The following is a 23,201-nucleotide window of genomic DNA, read 5'->3' on the forward strand; positions in this document are numbered from 1 at the left end:
GAAAGATCCTGTTTGGGACTTTTCTAACAATGAAGTTGGCTGCGTGTTGAGCTGGCTTTATTTAGCTTGAATTCTGGCGAATAATGTAATATAGTCGGCACAGCTCTATTATTCGAGTTTTTCACCCGGCATGCCTGGGATCTTTGCAGGGGAGGTAAACAGACTACAGTACTTTCGTTCGTGTGTCTGGTTCGAGGTGCCTGCCCGCTATACGGAAGCTCGGGTGGCCCAGTTTTCTGGAGAGCCTGTGTGGAGATGTGCGCCTGCTGAGGTGTGTAATATGCATGCTCTGAAGCCGGAAGTGTAGCAGCGGCGCACTCTTCCTTTTATTCCAGGCGGTCCATTCTCTGAGCGTGTCGAGAAATTCGCCCCCTGGGCCACAGTGACGGCATTTATCCAGCGAATGAGTCAACATCAGGCTGAGGGTGAGCACTGAACTGCAGTCTGAGGCCTCGTTACGAGTTTGTCGCAGTCGCCTGTTCATTTAACTCTGTTTCATTGGTGCTCATGTCCTGCTGCAAGTGGGTTTATGCAGATGGCGTTTGTGTTAAAATATGTGTGTCATGAGCAGTGCATGGCTGTGATGAATTAACTTCTTCTCTCAGTGACATCGCTAGGAGGGACCTGGGGGGGCCGCCCCCCCCTGTGAAACCCTGTACCCCCCCTTTATGCCCCCCAAGACAAGCAGTGACCATGTTCTCCCCCTACTTTTGTCTGTGCCTCCCTTACTTTTGTCTTTGGCCGCCTCTGTGCCCCTCCTAAATTTGATCCCTGGCGACGCCACTGCTGCAGGAGTACAAGGATGATCAGAGGCCAGTGCTGGTCATTGGGCCGGCTCTCGGTGGATCCAAGATCCGGCACCAGATGTGTTAGCGGATCTCGGGATCTAGCCAGAGTCAGCCGTCCAAGCCCATGAACCGTGCTGGAATACTGAAAGGAATCAGTTGTACTTGTAGTGAGCATTTTGCATTACACACCAGTGCCAAAACCTGCAGTAAAAGGCAATGCAGCCGTCGCAGGTGCTTTTTTTCATTTTTTATTTTTAAATATTCATTTGATCGGATATCCACTACCAGCCCCGCCCCCTCTAGACCACACCCCCTCTTGTACCTTCCTCCCCCAAACTCCTCCCGATCCCCGGCCCTTGTGGGATCCCCCACCACATTTTTTCCATTTCTACCACTGTCAGAGGCTACAGCGAATACTCAGCCCTCCCACTTCGGCAAACCAAGAGGCAACACATTCATTAAGGTAGAGCAGGCACAGTTAAGAGATTAACCTCCTTTGCTATGTCTTGTAATGTGGGCAGAGGGAAGGCTACTCTCCCTGGAGGGGTGTGAATGTGATTCAGTAGCAGCCCATGCTGCAAATTGGCTCTCTCTGCACTTACCCCAGTCTCAACCGGCCGGGTGCACTTATCCTCCCCTCCCTGTGACCTTCTGTGCGCTTGCACGATCTGCACGCACTGTGCCTGAAGATCGCCTGTCTGTTCTCCCTATCCTCACCCCTTCATTGCACTGGTAAAAATTGCAGAATCGCTATAAGGTCTATTTACTGTATCTCAAACTGTTAAATCTATTTTACGCACTTACTCTGCCTGGGCAGATTATTATCGTCACAGAATTTCAAGGGCTCTGAGCGACTATTGTTTTATTCCCCATGTTCACACCCTCCTTGAGCGCTTTGAAACACTTGCCTGTGAATAGGCGCTATATAAATAAACAATGCCATACATTTCCATAACAGTATGATGTCCAATCAAGGGTCTATAAAAATATTGATACTGTAATCAACCAAAGTAACTAACTAGAAAACACTGTAAAAACCAAACCCTGTACAAAGAACACAATATGCAACGATAGCAGATTCAACAATCTGGGTAATAAGTGTGGGGTGCATTCAAACTGTAGGTCCCTTTCACATGAAAACCAGGATTTCAAACACTGACCGAAAAACGGCTTTTCATGTGTGAATTTCAAGTACAATTGAAGAGCCATGTGGAAAAATCCTACCGGTCACTACCAGAGGAAAAGCAGCATTTAAATCCCAAAAGAAGAAGGAATCAAAGGTCCCTTTCACATGAAAAACAGGATTTTTAAACACTGATATTACAGTGGATTTGCATGGGTGTTTGCAGTTAGAATGTGAAAAATGTATCCCAGCTAACATTTGAAAAGAAAAGCCCACTTTGTTTCCATGAAAATGTTGCTGTCAGCCCAAGACAAACCATTTTGGCTTGTGGGTGGGCATACTTCACAAAGAAATACCCCACCACTGCAAATCTGGAGTTACATCCCCCATCTTATTAGAACTGCAATAAAGTGGGGCATGCTAAAGGTGTGGTAAACCAAGTGTTCCCCAGACTTACTGGCTATGAAGGCAGTGAGCATGACTAAAAGGTGTGAAGACTGGGGGCTACAACTTCAAAGAGCAAACAACCAACTTCAATAAGACTCGTAAAAAATAACTCTGGTCACAGGCTTGCCCAGGGAGAAAGATGGCTGGATGAAGCATATCTCCCAGTTGATGAACATACAGATGTACAATTAATTTAAAAGGACTATTATAACGTAGGCCTTTTTCCCTGCAACTATAGGCAGATCTTTGTCATTTATGTACCAATTGTTAGGACATTTCTAGGCGATTTTGGAGATATAAAATTCATGCACCTACAAGTTAGGGAACTGTAATGGCTATTTAACCTATGTTCCTGGCTGATCTGAACATGTCCTGAATGTAAGAGTTGGCAAACTGGTGAAGAGTACATTTAGGAATATGGGTCGGAAATTACATGTTCATAACTATTATGCTTTCTATGAAAACGGCAGAAAATTGCCAAACATCCGTGCAACATGGTGCAGACATGGCTGTCATCTTATTCATTTCCCCAAGAATAACTGAAAAGGAAAATATGTGTTATGGCAGTTACTAGTAAAATTATGAAGTTTTGCTACATAACTAGTTTTTGGCAAAAATTTGACATGAGAAGAAATGGAGCTTGTAAATTAATCTGTCATATGTCTGTGCCAGACCCCTAAACCAATCCTGACAGGGAGGCTGGGTTTGGGAGAAGAGAGAAGGGTAATTGTCCAATCCTATTTGTTTGACCGCTTGCAGGGTATTCCCCAAGAGTGTAAGTAGGGGACAGAGCTGCTGAAATGTATCATCAAAAGAGTGCTGCTGCAACTTACAATCTGACAAGAGGAGATTGCAAAAAGGTGTATATGGGAGGAGCTGTCTATATCTAGGAAGGCCTAAACTTTGACTGAGTACTATGGTGGAGAGCGGGAGGCCATCCTTGAGAGTGGAGTGACCGGACCCCCGCCTATCTTTCCAGAGGGTACTGACATGCAGCTGGCTATCCTGAACTTTAAACAGAGGCTTTCTATGTAAGTAGAACTGAGCCCGGGAAACCAAAAGGTGGGGGATTCTGCTTGCCTTAGATCCTTTCTCTTTATAGGGGATAGGGGCTGGGGGGCAAACTGTGTAGATCCTTAGCCTATTTAACTAACAAGATTAATTTAATGAATTCCCCATTTGGTGGAACACTACAGGGTGATTTTGGTTAAAATTCAAAATGAACAAAGCTCCCTTCCCAGTGTGCACTGAAAAACTATAGGCTATCATTTTACTGGGTAATTTGTTATGTCCTAACACAGGCCTTTCAGTGGAGGGCGGCGTCTGAAATACACATTTCCCCAAAGCATTCCAATTTTTCTGTTTGGCTACCCCAACACAGACCAAAGTAGTGGGGGTCTGAAAAACAAAACGCTAAAGCAACCTGTGTTTATTTTAAACCAAAAGCGAGGGTGGAATCATAATTGTCATATGTGTTTGTACAAATCTTGAAACCCTACCTCTAGCCTTTTAAGGCCACAGGAAAATCAAAATTGTGCAGCACCACATCTATAGATGTGTTCACTGACCAGCGCTAATTAAGTGGAATTTGTAGAAAGTAAAGAATTATGATTTGTGTTCTTTTCAATTCACTTTTGCAACGCATTTATGTTGAGAGAAGTTTAATGGGTTGTGCAACGGATAGCGTGATGTTTGACATTTTCCTGCAAATTCCTATTACTTTTAATTTAAATAAATACAAATATATTTCCTGTAACACCGGCCTGGTCCTTGGCTCATTGTTAGCGCAGTGGGGGAGGATCCAAGGGGCATGATATGTGTCTGAAGAAGGGCTGAATAAAATAATCCATTAAACAGTTTGTTGTGTGACACAATGTGTGTGGAGGGAAATAACTCTCTGTGTTGAGGGTGACCTCTCAATAAACCGTTACACAAGGAATGGGGAGAAAAGGCATTTAAATATCACAATGTTAAAAAGGATACATTATTGGGTGCCAAAGAGAAAAAAAGTGACATTACCATCTTTAGACTCCATAAATGGACCCAGGGGCGAATTTACCAGTCAATAGCACCTTATGCAGCTCTTGGTGGTCCGGCAGTGCCAAATCAGACTTCGTAGTGCTTTGCAAGCAATTTGAAAATCAGGAGAGAGCAAATGGCAGCACGGGAGGGTCCTGTTCAAATGTGACGAACAGTTCCTGACACACAGCTCCAAGCAATTTAACAGCAAAAAAACACCCACTCCCTAGCTGTCTGGGCACAAATTTTGCTGTGAGTCCCAATCCAGTGGCTCAATCCAGTGTCTCAGGGACAAGATGAATCCTTTTCTCCTGCACCCGAAAACGGGGGATGCTGGCACACAACTGCAGGCATCCTTCAACACAGTGGGTACCAATGTGGCAGGTAGAGAGGCAGGTCTTGCTCCAGCTGCAGGTAACGTCTCAGGTTGCTGTGCGTCCCAATCCAGGGGTTCAGAGACAAGTTTGGTGCTTGTTCTCGGCTCCCAAATAGAGTGGAGGCTGGCACGCAACTGCATGGGTTCTTCAACATAGTGAGGTCCTGGGTACCAATGTGACTGTCAGAGAGGCAGGTTTTGTTCCAGCAACAGGTTCACCCCCAACAGTCCCTGGGGATGGCTGTGGGACATAGCTTGCATCAGCTTTGGAGCACCACCCTTCATCTCACAACTAAAGGACTCTGGAAGGGACTGCACTCCCCGCAGAGTACACATGAAATATTCATCAAGGATTGGGTCCAAAAGATGATTCAAAGAGATAGTGTGACACCTCTTCTTGTAATAGTAAATGCCCACAGGGGATCGGACTAAAACTAGCATGTGTTGGCGGTACAATCCCTGCTCTTGAAACCAAAGTGCTTTGTGCTACAGTAAGTGGAGGAAACAGGAAGGAGAGAGAGAGACAGAGAGAAACAAGATTTCAAAATCTTTCCCCAACAGTGCAGATCTCTCCCTGGCAGCCTACCCCCTTCCCTTCTCAATAGAATTAAAGGCCTTCAGAAATGCAGCAACCTGGTGTGAGGCCTAGCTTCTCGTGAATGGTGTTGCCTTTAGTTCCTGTTCGCAGGCCAGCTTCCTGTGGAGTGGCTGTCCCTGGGAAAAGGTTCTTACCAGCCCTTGCAAAAGAACAAAGAGAGGTGGTCCCACACGGCTACAGTCTGGCCAGTGGGCAGGGGAAGCCTTGCCTGGAAATAATATGCATAAGCCTTTCACAGCTGAATTGGGCCCACAGGGCTGACAAATGTGTGATATTAAATTGGATGCGGTTGTAATGGTTATTAGTTATGCCATGCACCATACCTTCACTTGGGCATAGGTTATAGTTAGAGTTTACCCTCCCACTAGCATGGGCTACTTATGATCATCATTGTTTTGGTACAGGGGTGCATATCTTAAATACAGCTCATTTGCGTTGTCGATACTTGGTTGTCAATGTAGCCCTCAAATGGGCACATGTGACCTGTGAATTTGCTCTGTGCCACTAGTAGGGCAGGTGCTGCAGATCGATACAATGATGCAGCAGGGCTCAGAAAAACACTATGCTTTTGGCATGGGGATTATGAAAGGGGAATCTGATCAGCAGATTACCCTTTCAGAGATGAAATTACCTGCATCATTGTATCAATTAAACACTAAAAAAAACAGGGCTTTCACACCTTTGGCAGATGGCAATATATCACAATGGCAGTGGCCTAGTTCTTGTTCTTTTATGATGCATCGTTCATGGCCATGCCTCTGACCCGGAAAATTCCCAGAAAGTGATCGACCCAGTGATCAAATTGACACGTATGGTAGCTCAGAAGCAACCTGGCAGGTCTTTTGGCTACTGTTGACAAATTGTTCCCTGTATCAGGTCCCAGGTCTGAGAGCCAGATATTTCCTGCAAACTCATGTGCGCAGGCCATAACATGCGGTTGCCGACAATTGGCAACCTGAATTTCCCTGTCCGCCATCCTTTATCATCATATTTCATATTCAGCAATAGCAATCCGCAATTACGGTAAAGTTGGTTTCCGCATAGGAAGAGATCTATGGGCAGCACATAAGTTAGGAACAATTTGTCACATCTTCAAGAAACGAACCCAAAGTCATATAGTCTGTTTACTCAATTACTCATTTTGTGGGTTTCTTCTGTGGGAGAGAAGGGCAGATTTATGAGGGGAGCCCAAAACATGTTTCTTTATTATTTTCCCATTTGCAAATGTCTTTGCCTCACTTATAGCTTGAAAAGCTGGACCGATTTGAACTAAACCTTCCAAAGCCTTCACATCTGGTCTGGCTCAAAAGCCTTGTATGGGTTAAAGCAAATTGCTCCAGCAATTTCGTCAAAATATGCCCAAAAGTGGCCAGGCAACACCCAGTGATCCCAAAGGACAGCTTGGCTTTTCCTGGTTTTGGATCAAATGCACCGCACCTCTGTCAAAGGAGACACTCGGTATGCAATACCCAGCTGGACTATGAGTGGCTCACGGCTTACAGGGCAGAGGCAACTGTTAAATAAGCCACTTGTCGTATCTGCCATCTATGTCCAATGGACCTATACTGTGGCTTGTTGGTTCCTGTGGACATATCAATGTCAACTGGGTTCCCATGACTGCCATTGGGCAAGGCCTGGCAATTTGTCCATTGGACCTGTCTGGTGATTTGTGAGTTCTAGGGGCACTTACAAAGTCCCTGCCCAGTCAAATGGGTCACTGAGCATGGCTATGCCCATTGAATAGGTGTAGAACATGTCTAGTTAACATTGTCAGAATGATGCTCTAGATCTTGCAAAAATAACTAAAGATATGTTAAGATTCCTAATAAAAAACACAGAATTCAGCTAACATTTTTCTTCAAAGGACATTACTTTTCCTACCCAGTACAACAAAAGGCATACGACGTGTTAGTTATGGTTTGAAAAGCAACAACATCTGCACCACTGTCAGCTAAACAATAAAAGAAATAAAAACTCAGTTACTGGCATGCACTATTCATGGCACCCGATATGCCAGCACAAACAACACACACATGGACACACTTCTAGAAGTTGTCCAATTATTCAAAAAGAAAGAGGCCCACTGGCCCTGGCCTTGTCTATGGCTGAGGCTGACATGTTCCTGCCGAGAAACTAACCCGATCCCACAAGCTACGGCTTTTGCTTCCGCCATGGGGAGGGTCCACAGATTGTAGCTGAGGCCATTGTCCATCACCTGCCTTCTACCTAACCAGATCCCACCAGCCAGAGGTGTTGCTAGGTCTGGAGACCTAGCGGTCGATTTATGGAGCAAATGTGCGCCGAAAATCCCAGCGCAAGCAGGCGCAAGGTAGCGCAAGCGTGAGAAACGCAGCGCATGCGCACGTGTGCGATTCAAGGAAGATGCTGCGCGTGTTTCCCGCTGTCCGTGCGCCCAATCCAGCCATGGCACACACAGGCATACACGGCATGCGCTACACACACAGCAAAAGTGCACATAGCATGGCGCACACAACCAAAGTGGGCGGAATAGTGGGCGTAACACGCGGAATGGGGAATAATGCGTGAAAAAGAAGGCGTAACTGGGGAAGTACTGCAGGGAACTACACGGAACGCCCACACGCACGCGAACAACCTGTATTCATGGATTCGAATACGGGAAACCCACGCACGGCAAAAGACACACACAGGCATCAACGCGTCCGCCACACGAAGGCAGGCGGAAGCGTCCCCGCACAGTATAAAAGTGCGCGCAAACAACAAACACGTATATACAGCTACAATGAATGCCCCATTTGTCGCAGCACTGATCGTGGGACACCGCAGGAGGAGGAGAATAGCCAGGGCATGCATTTTCGCACCACGGACAAGCCTTTTTGGGATGCCTGACGACCAGGTCTATGGCAGGTATAGGTTTCCACCCCACATCATCCTAGACCTGGTCAGGGAGTGGGAAGATGACCTTACATCCCCCACCCTTTGCTCCCAAGCATTGAGCCCCTTGGAGAAGCTGCTCAATGTCCTGCATTTTCTGGCCACTGGGTCATTTCAGCGGACTACTGCCATAGTGGGGGGGTCTCACAGGCCACGCAGTCACGCTGCCTACACCAGGTACTGGCAATCATGACAGCGCGCCTCTCAGTCCGCAGGCACATATACATGCCCAGAACACCCGCAGAAAGGCAGGCCGTTGTCCTGGATTTTTTCAGGATGGCACACTTCCCCAAAGTGCTCAGTGCCATAGATTGCACCCATGTGGCCCTACGTCCACCTAGGGCCACTGAGCACATCTACCGAAACCGCAAGCACTGGCATTCCATCAATGTACAGGTGGTATGCGATGCAAAGGGAATCATCACCTCTGTCTATGCAAACTACCCTGGCTCCACCCATGACAGTTTCATATACAGAATGTCCGCCCTGAGCCGGGCCCTAGAAAGCTGGGCAGCATGGCGACACATGGCTCCTAGGTGAGTACAAATGCCCTTGCACATGCATGCATGTCACACACACACACACACAAATAAACAAACCCCAATAATCACAACAATTTACACCTCCCCAGGGGACAGTGCCTACCCTCTGAGCAACCACATGATGACGCCAATCTGGAACCCCACCACACCACCCCAGGTAAGATACAACGCCGCCCATATTGCAACTAGGGCCATAGTGGAGCGCACATTCGGAGTGCTCAAGTCACGTTTCCGCTCCCTTGACCGCTCTGGCGGGCAGCTACTCTATGCACCACCAGTAGTGTGCAGGATCATTGTGGCAGCATGTGTCCTGCACAATGTTGCAACACGGCAGGGCGTCCCGGTGGACATGGTGGTGCCCACACATCCCCAACCACAGGCACAGGCGCTGCCCATGGGAGGGGACAGGGCACGTGGCGAGGAAGCCCGGACCCAGCTTGTGGCCACATTTTTCACCTAAACTCCCACCCCTGCGGAGTGCACACAGGCCTGGCACATACCAGGTGACAATCGATGATGACAAAGAGACAGTCAACTGTCACAACCCTACCACCCTGAGATAGTTGCCATGGAAGTTCCACATTGTCTGCATCCCTAGCTACTTAAACACAAGCTATCCTGTGTGACCAAAAGGCACACATATGACATGACATGATATGGCCTATACACAAGTATTTCAAGTTGCGATGAGGCAGGGAGGGGGGAACAAGGGAAGACAGACAACGGTACTACTAGGCCAGGTGTCATTTAGATTGTGCAAGTGCAGGGGTAGGGGGAAGGGAAAAGTGCAAGGGGAAGGGGAGGGGGGGAGTGCAGTACAGGGTAAGTAGACCAAAAAACAAATACATAGGCCAGCTGGTGGCAACTGCAAAGGTAAGTGCAGAAAAGTGCTGAGAAGGGGGGGCTGTAGGGATAGAGAGACAGTACGGCAGTACAGGGTTTGCCAAGGAGGCAGTGCAAGTGGAGAGTGGCTGGGCCAGGGACCGAGGTCGGTGAGAGTGGCCCAGTTACAGATCCAGTGCAGTTCCAGTGAAGAATTTTGCAAGGGAGAGGCAGAGAGAAAGCAGAAGCAAAGAGGAAGGTCTTGAGGTGCTTCCCGAACCGGAGATGGTTCTCCTCAAGTTCCAGTGAGGCAGGAAGGCTGTTCCAGAAGGAGGGCCCTGCCGCGGAGAGAGATCTACCCCCAGCTAGTTGCTTTGAGAAGCGGATGACCCTGAAATGCAAGGTGTGAATCACACACACCTGCAAAACAGGCCATGGCCATCACTGTTATGTCACTTAAACCCTCCCAAACCACAACATGACATGGCATGCAATACCCATACACCAACACAGTAACAATAAGGTACACATTGCCATGTCCAAAATGTACAGTGGCATCGGACAATGATGCCTGACCTGGAATCAGATGAAATGACTGACCAAAAACCTCCCACCCAAAATAAGTCATTTCCAAATGCATTACAAGAGTTGTAGACGTAACATAACAATGAATGCCTGTCTACATGCACATTGTGCATTGCAAAATCAACACTGCAGCTTCTGTGTGCTGTGTCCTACTCGTGCAACACACTGCTCAGCGCACAGCACAGTGAACAGCCATTGTGTGTGATGCACACCCTGAGCATCACATCTAAGCGACAGACCACATCAAAAAGCAAATTAGGCATGTACAGGATCCATAATTGGTCACAGAACATGTGCTGCAGGGCCACATTGGGCACCAGAAGGCAAACAGTGTACACGTGGATATGCAAGGGTGGTAGTACATGTAGTGCATCAGAGTGCAAGTGTGTGGGCCTTTCCTCGAATTACACGCTGATGTGCAGAATTTTCACGTGCCAAATCACTCCGTATCAAGCTGGCCACGCGTAAGCACACGGAAGACCACGCTCCTGCCCAGAAAGCCGAATTACTGCCCCCCAGAGCCCTAAGCACGCTCCCACCTGCCATCTGCTGCTGCCTGACTGCTTGCTGCCCACGTGCCCTGCCATTTGCTGCCTGCACATCAGCCAGGGGTGCTGTTGCTGTGACCACCCCTGCTGGAACTGAAGACTCCCGACTGGGATTCCATCGCTCCACAGCCCAGCCCCAGGACCCAGTTGCCCACCCACTCCTGCCTCTGGGGTTGTCATGTCATGCACTGCAACATCTGGCACCACTGACAACCCCCGGCCAGAGAGGCAGAGGAGCACCAGCTTCAGTGCCAGGGAAGTTGGTGTCCTGGTGGAGCAAGTCCTGGGGCAGTATGATGCCCTCTTCGGAAGTTCCCGCGCCGACAAGGAAGGATGGACTCGGATCTGGACTGACATTGTGACTGCCATCAACGCGGAGGGGGTGGCAGTCCGCGACTTACAACATGTCAAGAAGCGCTGGGAGGACTTCAGGTCCAGGACCCTGAACAAGGCCCGGCACCTCTTGAAGGCAGAGGATGCTAAGGGGCGCCGGGGCCACTTGTCGGAAGATCAGCTGAGGGTCCTGGAACGCATATCCCCAGCGCTCCACGTCCAGGTCCTTGAGAGGCAGACCCGTCTGGAGTCGAGCGGTAAGTGTACATGCATCCTGATTGTGAGCTGTGCGTGTGGTGATGTTTCAGTAGTGTGCAGGTTGCACATCTGTTTGTATGGGGTCGAGTATGGGTGGGGGTGTACAGGGCCGTGAGGCTAAAACATGTGAGGGCTGTAATGTGTGAGACATGGATGGTGCTTGTGTGTGTAGGCTTGCATGCCAAATGCAGTTGTGTGGGCACACATGTTTGGATGAATGTGTATGTAAGTAGAAATGTTCGTGATGTCACGCATGTATGTTGTTTTCAGCTGCATGTATCAGCACTGTGTACATGTGCATTTATGTGTATTTGACAAGGGTGCAACAGTGATGCAACATGGATGCATGTGACAGCGGGATGTGGAAGCCTGATTGGCAGATGTGACATGGATGCCCATCTGAACACTGCAACACTTGGCAGAGGTGTACACATGCATGCAAGTGTGGTGGTGTGTGTACATGTGTAGTGCACTTCCTGTGTTGCATGTGATATCTGGCTCAGCTTTGCCTGCTCATGCTGTTGTATGTGTATGGATGGTGCTGGCAGTTGCGATATGGCTGTGGTATGGCTCATGTGTGCGAGTTGAAATGACATGTGTGTTGGGGATTGTGATGGCATGTCTGAGGTTTGCCAATGCCACTCATGTACAACTGTCATGTGTGTATGTGTCCATTGTACAGTGCCCTGAAGCGTGTGTTTTATTTCTCCCTGTCTGCAGCGTCAACTGATGAAGAGGGCGGAGAAGGTGCAGTGGAGCACAGCGGCGGGGATCCCACCGCCAGCCGGAGACGCAAGGCCCGGCTCCCCTCCCAGGTTGTGATCTCATCGGGGAGTGAGGAGCCCGGTGCCGCGTCCCAGGCCGCAGCTGCCGGGGGGAGGTCCAAGAGGCGGAGGTTGGAGTTGGACTCTTCGGCAGCAGAAGGGGCAGGTAGGACCCCACAGGGCCCAACGGGGGAAGATGGCACGCAGTCATCCAGGTTGGTGGGGGGTTTGGTGGAGGAGGAGGCCGTGCAAGCAACAGAGACGGGGTCTGGAGGTGGGGACTCCACTGGTGCTAGTGGTGCAGTGCAGGACTAGGGACAGGAGGCAGCACAGGCCGTCGCGGAGGTGCCTGTGTGCAATCCTGTCCCTGATCCTGTCCCTGCATCATCTTGCACCAGCAGGGATGCCTACGTCCAGACCCGTTTTCAGGCAGGGGATGAGCTCATGACAACTGGCCTTCCTCTGCCTGCGGACGTGGCTATCCGGGTCCGGGTTGAGCCTGTCCTGACTGGTGTGGCGTTGCGTCAACGGGCCATGTGAGGTGACCTGCAGTCTTTTCATGAGGAGACTGCATGTCATCTTGAATGGCTCGTTGACCGCGTCGGCCTACTGAGACAGGTCACCCAGGCCGGATTCCTCCGTTTGATGGGGCTTGCTGCGACCCCCTCCTCAACTGAACCCCCTATGCGCCAGTCGTCCTCCGTGCCATCTTCCCACCCATCAGTCACCTGGGTGCCCTGTGGAGCTGCCTCTGATGTTGCGGCCAGGCTGGTGGAGGAGGCATCCCTGCCACAGCCGGGAGTCGGACGTCCAGCAGGGGTCGCCACATCAACGACTGCACCCCAGCCAGCGGAGGATGTGCAGGCAGCAGGAGGCAGTGCACGGGCAGAGGCACAGCAGCAACGTGGTGGGAGCCATGAAGGCTCGGGGCCTTCGACATCGGAGGGGCAGGCATCGGCCGGAGGGCAGGAGGACCCAGGACAGAAAGTGTCTTCCGTGTGGCAGCGGTTGGGCCACGCCTTAGATGCGGAGCGGCAGCGGGTGGAAGAGGCACGGCTCACGATGGTCAGGGCAGAGAACTCCATGCGGAGGGCCCTGAGGTGGGCCGAGTGCCTCGAGGCAATCCGCAGGGGGTTGGAGGTGGACACGTCGACGGCCCTGCGGACCCTCGGGGCCATGGAGGAGGACCACCTCCGGGACATTGAGCAGGAGTTCGATGATGCCCTGGCCCGGGACATCCAAAAGTGAGCCGTCGGACTAGCCCGCTGCCCTTGTACATAGTTCTGTAGTTAGTGTTAGGTTTCCTTTGTTTTTGCATTTTTTTGGACCTTTTGGACAATGGGCCACATTTTTGTATATAGTTTTTTTTTATTAGGTAGTGTTGTTAGATAGGTTTCATTTCTTTTGTTGGGATAATGGACCCTGGCTTGTTCATCTGTACATAGTTCACTGTTGGATTTTCTTTTTATTTTACAATTTACCCATGGAGCAATGGCTTTCAATTATAATTTTCCATTGGATTGTCTTTTGTGGACTGTGACTTTGGACACCATTCCTTTGGATTATGATTTTTGGTTTTGCATTTTTTCACGGACATGCTTTTTTTCATTTTTTTACATTCCCATTTCTGTTTGTTTATTTTTGATTCAATTTATGTTTCCTTTAATACATATTTTTTGATCAAACTTCAATGTGTAGTATCATCTCATTGGTTTCATGCATATCATGATATGGGTTTTGAGATTCACTGACACCCATTGGGTGTATGTGAGGGACATGTGTTTGTTTCCAAACTTGCAATTGGTGTTCTATCATGTTATTGCCATCTCTAAGTGGGTGGATGCAATACTCGGGTGGGTGTTTTGCATTTGGAGGCTGACCATAGGGACCAGGGATCTAGATTGTGATGACATGTTGGCTGGGGAACATGAGTTGGGGCCTGGTGGAGGGTGCACCACAGTGCTGGGGGATGGGGGTGCAGGGGAACATGAGTTGGACATGGGTGGGGGCCTGCTGGCAGGTGCCCCACAGTGCTGGGGGGTGGGAGACATGAGTTAGGGCCTGGTTGAGGGTGCACCACAGTGCTGGGGGGTGGGGGTGCAGGGGAACATGAGTTGGACATGAGTGGGGGCCTTCTGGCAGGTGCCCCACCGTGCTGGGGGGTGGGGGTGGTGGTAGACATGGGTGGGGCCTGGTGGAGGCTGCCCCTGCACTGCTGGGGGGTGGGGGTGATGGGAGACATGGGTGGGGGCCTGGTGGAGGGTGCACCACAGTGCTGGGGGGTGGAGGTGCAGGGGAACATGAGTTGGACATGAGTGGGGGCCTGCTGGCAGGTGCCCCACAGTGCTGGGGGGTGGGGTTGGTGGTAGACATGGGTGGGGGCCTGGTGGAGGCTGCCCCTGCACTGCTGGGGGGCGGGGGTGGTAGGGGACATGAGTGGGGGCCTGCCGGAGGCTGCACCTGGTAGCTGGGGGGTGGGGGTGATGGCAGACATGAGTGGGGGCCTGGTGGAGGCTGCCCCTGCACTGCTGGGGCGTGAGGGTGATAGGGGACATGAGTGGGGGCTTGGTGGAGGCTGCCCCTGGTGGCTGGGGGGTGGGGGTGATGGGAGACATGGGTGGGGGCCTGGTGGAGGGTGCACCACAGTGCTGGGGGGTGCAGGGGAACATGAGTTCCACATGAGTGGGGGCCTGCTCGCAGGTGCCCCACAGTGCTCGGGGGCGGTGGTGGTGGTAGACACGGGTGGGGCCAGGTGGAGGCTGCCCCTGCACTGCTGGGGGGTGGGGGTGATAGGGGACATGAGTGGGGGCCTGGTGGAGGCTGCCCCTGCACTGCCGGGGGGTGGGGGTGATAGGGGACATGAGTGGGGGCCTGGTGGAGGCTGCCCCTCCACTGCTGGGGGGTTGGGGTGATAGGGGACATGAGTGGGGGCCTGGTGGAGGCTGCCCCTGGTGGCTGGGGGGTGGGGGTGATGGGAGACATGAGTGGGGGCCTGGTGGACGCTGCCCCTGCACTGCTGGGAGGTGGGGGTGATGGGGGACATGAGTGGGGGCCTGGTGGAGGCTGCCCCTGGTGGCTGGGGGGTGTGGGTGATGGGAGACATGGGTGGGGGCCTGGTGGAGGGTGCACCACAGTGCTGGGGGGTGGGGGTGCCGGGGAACATGAGTTGGACATGAGTGGGGGCCTGCTGGCAGGTGCCCCACAGTGCTGGGGGGTGGGGGTAGTGGTAGACATGGGTGGGGGCCTGGTGGAGGCTGCCCCTGCACTGCTGGGGGGTGGGGGTGATAGGGGACATGAGTGGGGGCCTGGTGGAGGCTGCCCCTGGTGGCTGGGGGTGGTGGTGATGGGAGACATGAGTGGGGGCCTGGTGGAGGCTGCCCCTGCACTGCTGGGGGGTGGGGGTGGTGGTATACATGGGTGGGGGCCTGGTGGAGGCTGCCCCTGCACTGCTAGGGGGTGGGGGTGATAGGGGACATGAGTGGGGGCCTGGTGGAGGCTGCCCCTGGGGGGTGGGGGTGATGGGAGATATGGGTGGGGGCCTGGTGGAGGCTGCCCCTGGTGGCTGGGGGTGCAGGGGGACATGCGTTGGTGGGCAGTAGTGCAAGGTGACATGTGGGTTGGCTGGGGGGCATGGCCATGGTGGATGGGGTGCCTGCAGGACATGTGCAGGGTAGGCCCCTGTGGTGTGGGCCACCTGCAGGGGCCGTGATGGGTGTAGAGGGAACACCTGGGAGGACCCACACGTGCAATTCACGTGTGGTGCTCAACGCGCACCCCTGTAATACACGTACCCTGATGGAATCGCGTGTGATACTTCCCGCGCACCCCTGAAATACACATACCCTGCTGATATTGCGTGTGATACTTCCCGTGCACCCCTGGAATACACGTACCCTGCTGTTTTTGCGTGTGATACTTCCCGCGCACCCCTGGAATACACGTACCCTGATGGAATCGTGTGTGATACTTCCCGCACACCCCTGGAATACACGTACCCTGCTGATGTCGCGTGTGAAACTTCCCGCGCACCCCGAAATACACGTAGCCAGGACATTTGCATGTGGAACTTCCCGCGCACCCCTGATATACATGTACCCTGCTGATATCGCGTGTGAAACTTCCCGCGCACCCCAAGATACACGTAGCCAGGACATTCGCGTGTGGAACTTCCAGCGCACCCCTGGAATACACGTACCCTGCTGATATTGTGTGTGAAACTTCCCGCGCACCCCGAAATACACGTAGCCAGGACATTCGCGTGTGGAACTTCCTGCGCACTCCTGGAATACATGTACCCTGCTGATATCGCGTGTGAAACTTCCCACGCACCCCAAGATACACGTAGCCAGGACATTCGCGTGTGGAACTCCCAGCGCACCCCTGGAATACACGTACCCTGCTGATATCGCGTGTGAAACTTCCTGCGCACCCCGAAATACACGTAGCCAGGACATTCGCGTATGGAACTTCCCGCGCACCCCTGATATACATGTACCCTGCTGATATCGCGTGTGAAACTTCCCACACACCCCAAGATACACGTAGCCAGGACATTCGCGTGTGGAACTTCCAGCGCACTCCTGGAATACACGTACCGTGCTGATATCGCGTGTGAAACTTCCCGCGCACCCCAAAATACACGTAGCCAGGACACTCGCGTGTGGAACATCCCGCGCACCCTTGATATACACATACCCTGCTGAATTCACGTGTGAAACTTCCCGCCCACCCCTGATGTACACGTACCCTGATGGAATCGCGTGTGGAACTTCCAGCGCACCCCTGAAATACACATACCCAGCTGAAATGACGTGATGTACTTCCCGCGCACCCCAGTGATACACGTAGCCCGCTTGCCGTGCTGGTACATGGTTAGCGCAGCCCTTTGCGCTGGATTGGGGATTTTGATGGCTTTTCCCTGCGCAAGAGGCGTTCTTGGGGGCGTAACTGGCGCTGCTGCAGGGTCGCTGCGCCACTGTGCGCCACGGCTGGTTTTGGTAGCTGGAATCCATGAATACGCTGTGCGCGGAAATGGATTTTAGCGCACGCGGATGATGCAGGGATTCTCACGCGCACACTGTGCGCCAGCCGCGTGCGCCACTTGTGCGCTAAATTCTATGAATTACCCCCCTAATGTCGGAACTGTCGGGACTGGGGGCTAACTAGCCTTTTGGTTGTAGCTCCAGAGATTCTATCCGGGGCTACAACCAAAAGATCAGGGGCTATAGCCTCCTAAGCCCCCCCCCCCTAGCAACGCCTATGCCGCCAGCCATGCATTTTCGTAGTGACCAATGGCCAATGCTCTCTTTTTCACATCGCCTTTAGTTGTCCATGGAAATTCCCACGGTCACACTCATGCTGCTTTCCATTCCAACAGTACGCTTTACTGGTAATCATTTTTGTGGTAATGCATTGTTTTCCGATTACCGCAGGAATGGAAAACGCTTGACAATTTAAAAGTCTTTCCCATCCCCACTGCAACTCTACATATGCACCAGTTCTCCTTTCTATGACTCGTTTGGGCAAATCCTGAAAACATTCCCTCACCCTCTCCTACGACCCGCTCATTTCACTCACTGTTTCGTGTGATGAATTTATTTTTCTAGCAAAATTGCCACTGTAATCACTCAGTCTAGAGGTAAGATGAAAATGTTCTGGTACAAATAGACTCCACAGCCCACCCGAAAAAACCCCACTTCACTTGTGGTTATCTTTCGCATTCCCCAACCAGCCTGATATAACACCACCCATTTCCCCCCTCCAAGCATCATTTGTGAACTTTTATTTGTTTGACTTTTCTTGGAATTAGAATGGGAATAGTTGCATTGAGGAAAAAAAAAACAAATGGCGGATTTAATTTCTGAAAAGTCTCACTGATGCAATGAACCGTATGAGATACATAAACATTTTTTTGGGACGAAATGGCACACCTTATGAGTTGAATTACTTCAAAATTATTGGATAGATTCACACTAAATAAAAAAGGCACACCAGTGACACTCTGTGCCTAACCTGTTCCCTATCTGTTTTGCAAATCCATCCAGCAGTGTTCGCGCTACATGAGTGCAATAGATGCACATTTTCACTGTAAGAAAATGAATGCTAGGAGGCCCAAACAGCCCAATTTTATTTTCTTAATAACGTTTGAACCGTTTAACTAATTATCCTCAACGTTTCAAGTTTTGAGCAGACCATGTCAAACATGTTGTTTAGAAAATGTCACCCAAATCAGTCTAGAGCAAGGTTGTCCAACTCCAGGGCTCCAAGGCCTGAAACCTGACAGAGTTTCAGGCTATCCCTCATTAATATTCATGAGAAAAAAGATCATACATTTAGAATCATTGTATGTAAATGTATCATGGCAAACCCTGGTCTAGATAGACAAAAGTGATTAGCAATAGATTTTTAAGAAATGCCAATGCACATTTTAACTTAATATTATACATAAACTAGTGGTTAGCGGTCACCATCCTATAGTTAAGGTGAGTCAGACTGCCATAGGAAGCCAGAGTTGCTAATAACCTTTGACTCGTGTGATGGATTTAGCTGAAACTTTGTAATCAATTAGGGATCCCCCTGCCCTCCCACCCCCTGTACCCTCCTGCCCCCCCAATCCCCACTCCAACCCCCCCGACTGCAAAGTTTGGTAAAGATTTGTAAGCAAATGGAATACTTAGTAATAAAATAAACAAACAAAAAACAAAGTTGCAGCCTACTTCCCGAAGACAAAAGGGGTAATTTTTTGCCAGACTGCACAGTCCAAACTGCTGGATGGAATTTGACCAGGTCCAAAACAAGTTGGGCTTGAAGCGTTGACTTGATGCATATTTGTGTTTGTTTGTTTGTTTGTTTATTCTGTTCAGTAGTATTTCAAATATTTGATTGAAAATATTTGATAGATAGCTATATCTTGTGTAAATTGCTGATAAACTGGGTGTTTCTAAATGAGAAGCCGGCATCTGTTTTTTTCTCAATGCGAAAGATTGCTGCGCCGATAGCAGTGGGTATCGAAAAAAAAGCCATTTACAGGTCAAATTACATGCACATGGCATCAGTCTAAAGGTGGGGGGATATAAGAGGACACCAGTGAAATTTGCGTGTTGGAGGTGGTCTAGGGACTGAGCTTATAACACAATCTTTTCTGTAACCTCAGCTATAGCCACGAACATCCCACATTTCATAGCAAACTGCGTCACGGAAACAGCATTTGTTGTGGGGGGAAACGAGGGGGCAGGGGAGCTGACGAGGCCATGATGTGTGTGTGGGGAGCCAGCATAGAGGAGGGTGACACCTGGTAGGGCTTGGGGTGGGGCAGGAAAGCATATTATTCCCCAGGATGTATTTCTGATATGCTGAGCTATAATTTGACACAGATAGCCGTACCCACGGTTGTAGAAAATATGTTTTTAAAAAATATATATATTTGTACAGCTATATTTTGAGTAAAAAAAACACTGGCCAACACTATAGGCAAAGGGGGCTCCCATCCATGCAGTAACCAGGACAGACCCTGCCTAGCTTCAAAGCAAGGAAGCAGCAAGCACCATCAGACCATGTTGCCTAATGAAGGAGCACCACTTACAAGACCACTTAGAGCAGCATGACCTGAAGGGCGCCTTGCATTAAAGCAAAGCAAGGTCCATCCCGGTTACTGCATGGATGGGAGACAGTCCACAGACCAGGATGCCATGTGTTTTTTTAGTTTTAGATATAGCTCAGAACATAGTATGAAAACACAGGCATTCACATTATTTTGTTTTTAAATCATTCTACTGTCAGTCCTTTAAAGGATTGCACTCTAAGGGTCAGGCTGCCACAAGGCCCACAGAAATAGAGCTGTTATTTGGGTAAAGAACTGCTAATACATGGAGAATTGCAAATCCAGCTTGCACATGCGAGGCAAACTAGAATAACATTTTGATATCAGAATGTTATATATGTGTATATATATATTACACGGCCATAGTAGTGGCCGTGTAGTTATGGTTAAGTTGCTAAACCCATAGGAAAAGCACTTTTTGGGCGGCTTATAACTTCGCTTCCCTTGGACGAATCCTCACCAAACCTTGCAAAGAAGTATATGGCCCACTCTGAAGTATTTTGCAAAGTTTGGTGAGGTTTGGTCCAGGGGGCGCAAAGTTCTATGGGGGGTCCCAAAATGTATTTTATTTCTGATAGACTGAATGGGGAAAAAACTTTGCTCATGCCTAAAGCCCAAACCGCTGGATGGATTTTCACCAACTATGCGGCAGGAGCTGCGGCTTGGTCCCGAAAGCGTGCTTTTGTACATCCAGTAGTTTTTTTTAAAAAATACCAAAAAGTAGGTACCAAAAATTAGTGATATCTATGTCCGCTCCGTGGACACATTTCCCTGTTCGCTCCGCGGACAGGACACCAATTGGCTAATCGGCTTGCGTCATGTCCGTGGACATGCGACATGTACGCTGATTGGCTGGAATGAAGCGTGAGGTGTGTCGTATTGTTTTGATGCGTCCGCCATCTTGGATCCGCGGACATCCGTGGACTTCCGTGGACAGAGCAGCGACGAACTGGGGAGAAATACAACTTTGACAAGTGTGTTGGTGTACAGGAGTGCTTGGGGAGGGTGGGGGAGTAAGATATGAGTGAAATGTTGTATTTGTTTAGGTGGCAGACACCCTTGGTGTGTTTGCCATGTCTGCGGACACCACGGCTGTCCGCAGACATAAAAAAATGCGCTTTTGTCTATTTTACTTTAGTATGATATTGGTTTTGGGTTGTTAGTACAGTGTTGATTGTAATTAATATCCTGTATAAGTAGCCCATGTAGCTCAGTTAAAATGTTTGATTCTACATAAGTAGCCCATATAGCAGAGTTAAAATGTTTGATTGTATGGGTGTGAGCTATGGGTGTGATATGCTGCGGTGTTGTGGCCAGGGCCTAGAGTCTTGGGTGCATGGCCTAAAGCCGTAAGTCGTAGGCCATGCACCCAAGACTCTAGGCCCTGGCCACAACCACCGCAGCATATCACACCCATAGATTACACCCATAGAATCAAACATCTATCAAATATTTGCAAATGTACAATTTGTGTTGTGTTTGATTTGTATAGTTTGCATGTGATGTTTTGGCTACATCATGTCATTAAGATTGTAGAGTTTGGTAACAAGCACTGCAGTATAACATATCCATGGAAGTAAACATTTTGTATTGTGGTGTATGGTTAGATGTTTGCTTCAATGGTTGCGGTATGGAGCAGTATTTATTAGTTGTATTTATTATAATATATTTACTGTTTGATTTTTTGTGATTGGATATATTTTTTTCAAGACATGGGTAACTGGAGCAGATATTCTCTTTCAATTTCTTTGATAAAAGAAAAGATAATATTATTGTAGGTAGTTTATAAAGACATATTACATTGCATAATAGACATGTCTGCTTTATTTCAACCCTCATATTTAGTAGTTTACAAACCAGCGTACTGTGCAATTTGCTCAGTTTCTGTGTCTGTTGCTTAAATCATTGGTTCTGTGGGAAAAAATAAATCCATGTTGGATAAAAAAAACCTTTTCTTGTTATGGTATAGGACATTTTTTTGTTTGTTTTTAGTGTTTCTGGCTAATGTTCTGTCTGTTGGTTGTTGCAGATTGTTAGATACGTGATTTTGAATTGTAACAGATTATAGTTTTTTATTTATATTATTAACTTTGCTAATATACCTGTTGGGTTGTTGCAGATTCTTGGGGCAGTTAGATACCTGTTGGCATATTCTAACTGTTTATTTCTTCTTGTAAATTAGTGGTGTTGATTTATCTGTTTGGATGTTGGAAAATCCTGGGGCAGTTAGATACCTGTTGGTGTATTCTAACTGTTAATTATTTTGTTATATTCTAGTGCTGTTGATTTATCTCTTTGTTGCAAAATCATGGGAAAGTTAGATACCTGTTGGCATATTCTAACTGTGTATTTCTTTTTATAATTTAGTGGTGTTGATTTATCTGTTTGGTAGTTGCAGAATTTTGAGGCAGTAAGATTCCTGTTGGCGTATTGTAACTGTTCATAGTTTTCTAATTGAAGGTTTATTAATGTTTATGCACAGACTAGTTATTACATTTTGGTTTTAAGAATATTAAATAAGCGTTTATAAGATTTGCTGGCAATGTTTGCTTTAGAGTAGTTGTATTATCATTACATTCAAACCATCCAGAATTCTTTTTTACATATGCAGTGTAGTGACCTGCATTGGTTGTGGCTCCTGCATGTTAGATTACACCTACTGTTGTGAGGGTTTTCTTACCAAGTAATACTTGACCATGTGTGAATCCAGTCAGCTTGCAGTTGTTTTTGTTACAATCTGCATTGTAATGTAGAAGTATTAGTATTAAGTATTTACTATGTGTTTGTATTTGTAAAGTGGAGCGATTATCTGAATTGCAGGTAGTACATAATCTGCCATGGTTTGCATTTTGTTCAAGGTGCTGAAATGGAACGGATTCACAGTTAGGTATGGATACATACACAAAGCGTTCATTAGGGATCAATTCCTGTGCCACATTGTTGCAGAGAGTGCATGTATGAGTCCATATGTATGAAATCTGGAAGATTTCATTTATAGGTATATTTTTGTTTTCCAGTACTTGTATTAAGTACATTAGAAATTCCTGTGGACATTTGCAAACACAATTGGTCAGTATCGTGTAAGTAAATGTTGTTAATAATTGGTGGCAATTGAAATAGAATATTTATTGCTACATTTGCGTAGCAATTTACACCAGCTACATTTGAAAATTTGAATGGACCAGATAGTTCTGTGTCCAAGTCATTTCTTCGGAGGGTGTATTGCTTCTTTGAAGAAGTATCTGAGTTACTTTGAGTAATACATTCTTCTTTGTTTGTAGTAATTGATGAAGTATTAGGTTCTTTTACTTTCTTTGGAGGATTTGCAGTGAGATCCTGTTGCATTTCTGTTTGAAGTAGTTTTCTTTTATAACGTTTCGCTTTTTGTGGAACAGGATAGGTTTTTAGATGGGGGTGTACAGTGAACGTAGTCTATTGTATTCTAAAATGCAAGGAATATCACTGTTTACTTTACTTGCATCAAA

General features: G+C 48.7%; 1 long non-coding RNA gene across 1 annotated transcript in view; it reads left to right on the plus strand.

Annotated features, from left to right (window-relative positions):
- Window positions 1-256: 256 nt before the first annotated feature.
- LOC138452574 (uncharacterized) overlaps window positions 257-23,201 on the plus strand; it is a 54,028-nt gene continuing 31,083 nt past the window's right edge. The window contains exon 1 of the long non-coding RNA XR_011260226.1: window positions 257-425. This is a non-coding gene — a long non-coding RNA (uncharacterized lncRNA). The remainder of the gene's footprint in view (window positions 426-23,201) is intronic.

Source organism: Ambystoma mexicanum, chromosome 4p, assembly GCF_040938575.1.
Source record: "Ambystoma mexicanum isolate Mex_15411 chromosome 4p, UKY_AmexF1_1, whole genome shotgun sequence".
In the NCBI taxonomy this organism is placed as follows: Eukaryota; Metazoa; Chordata; class Amphibia; order Caudata; family Ambystomatidae; genus Ambystoma; species Ambystoma mexicanum.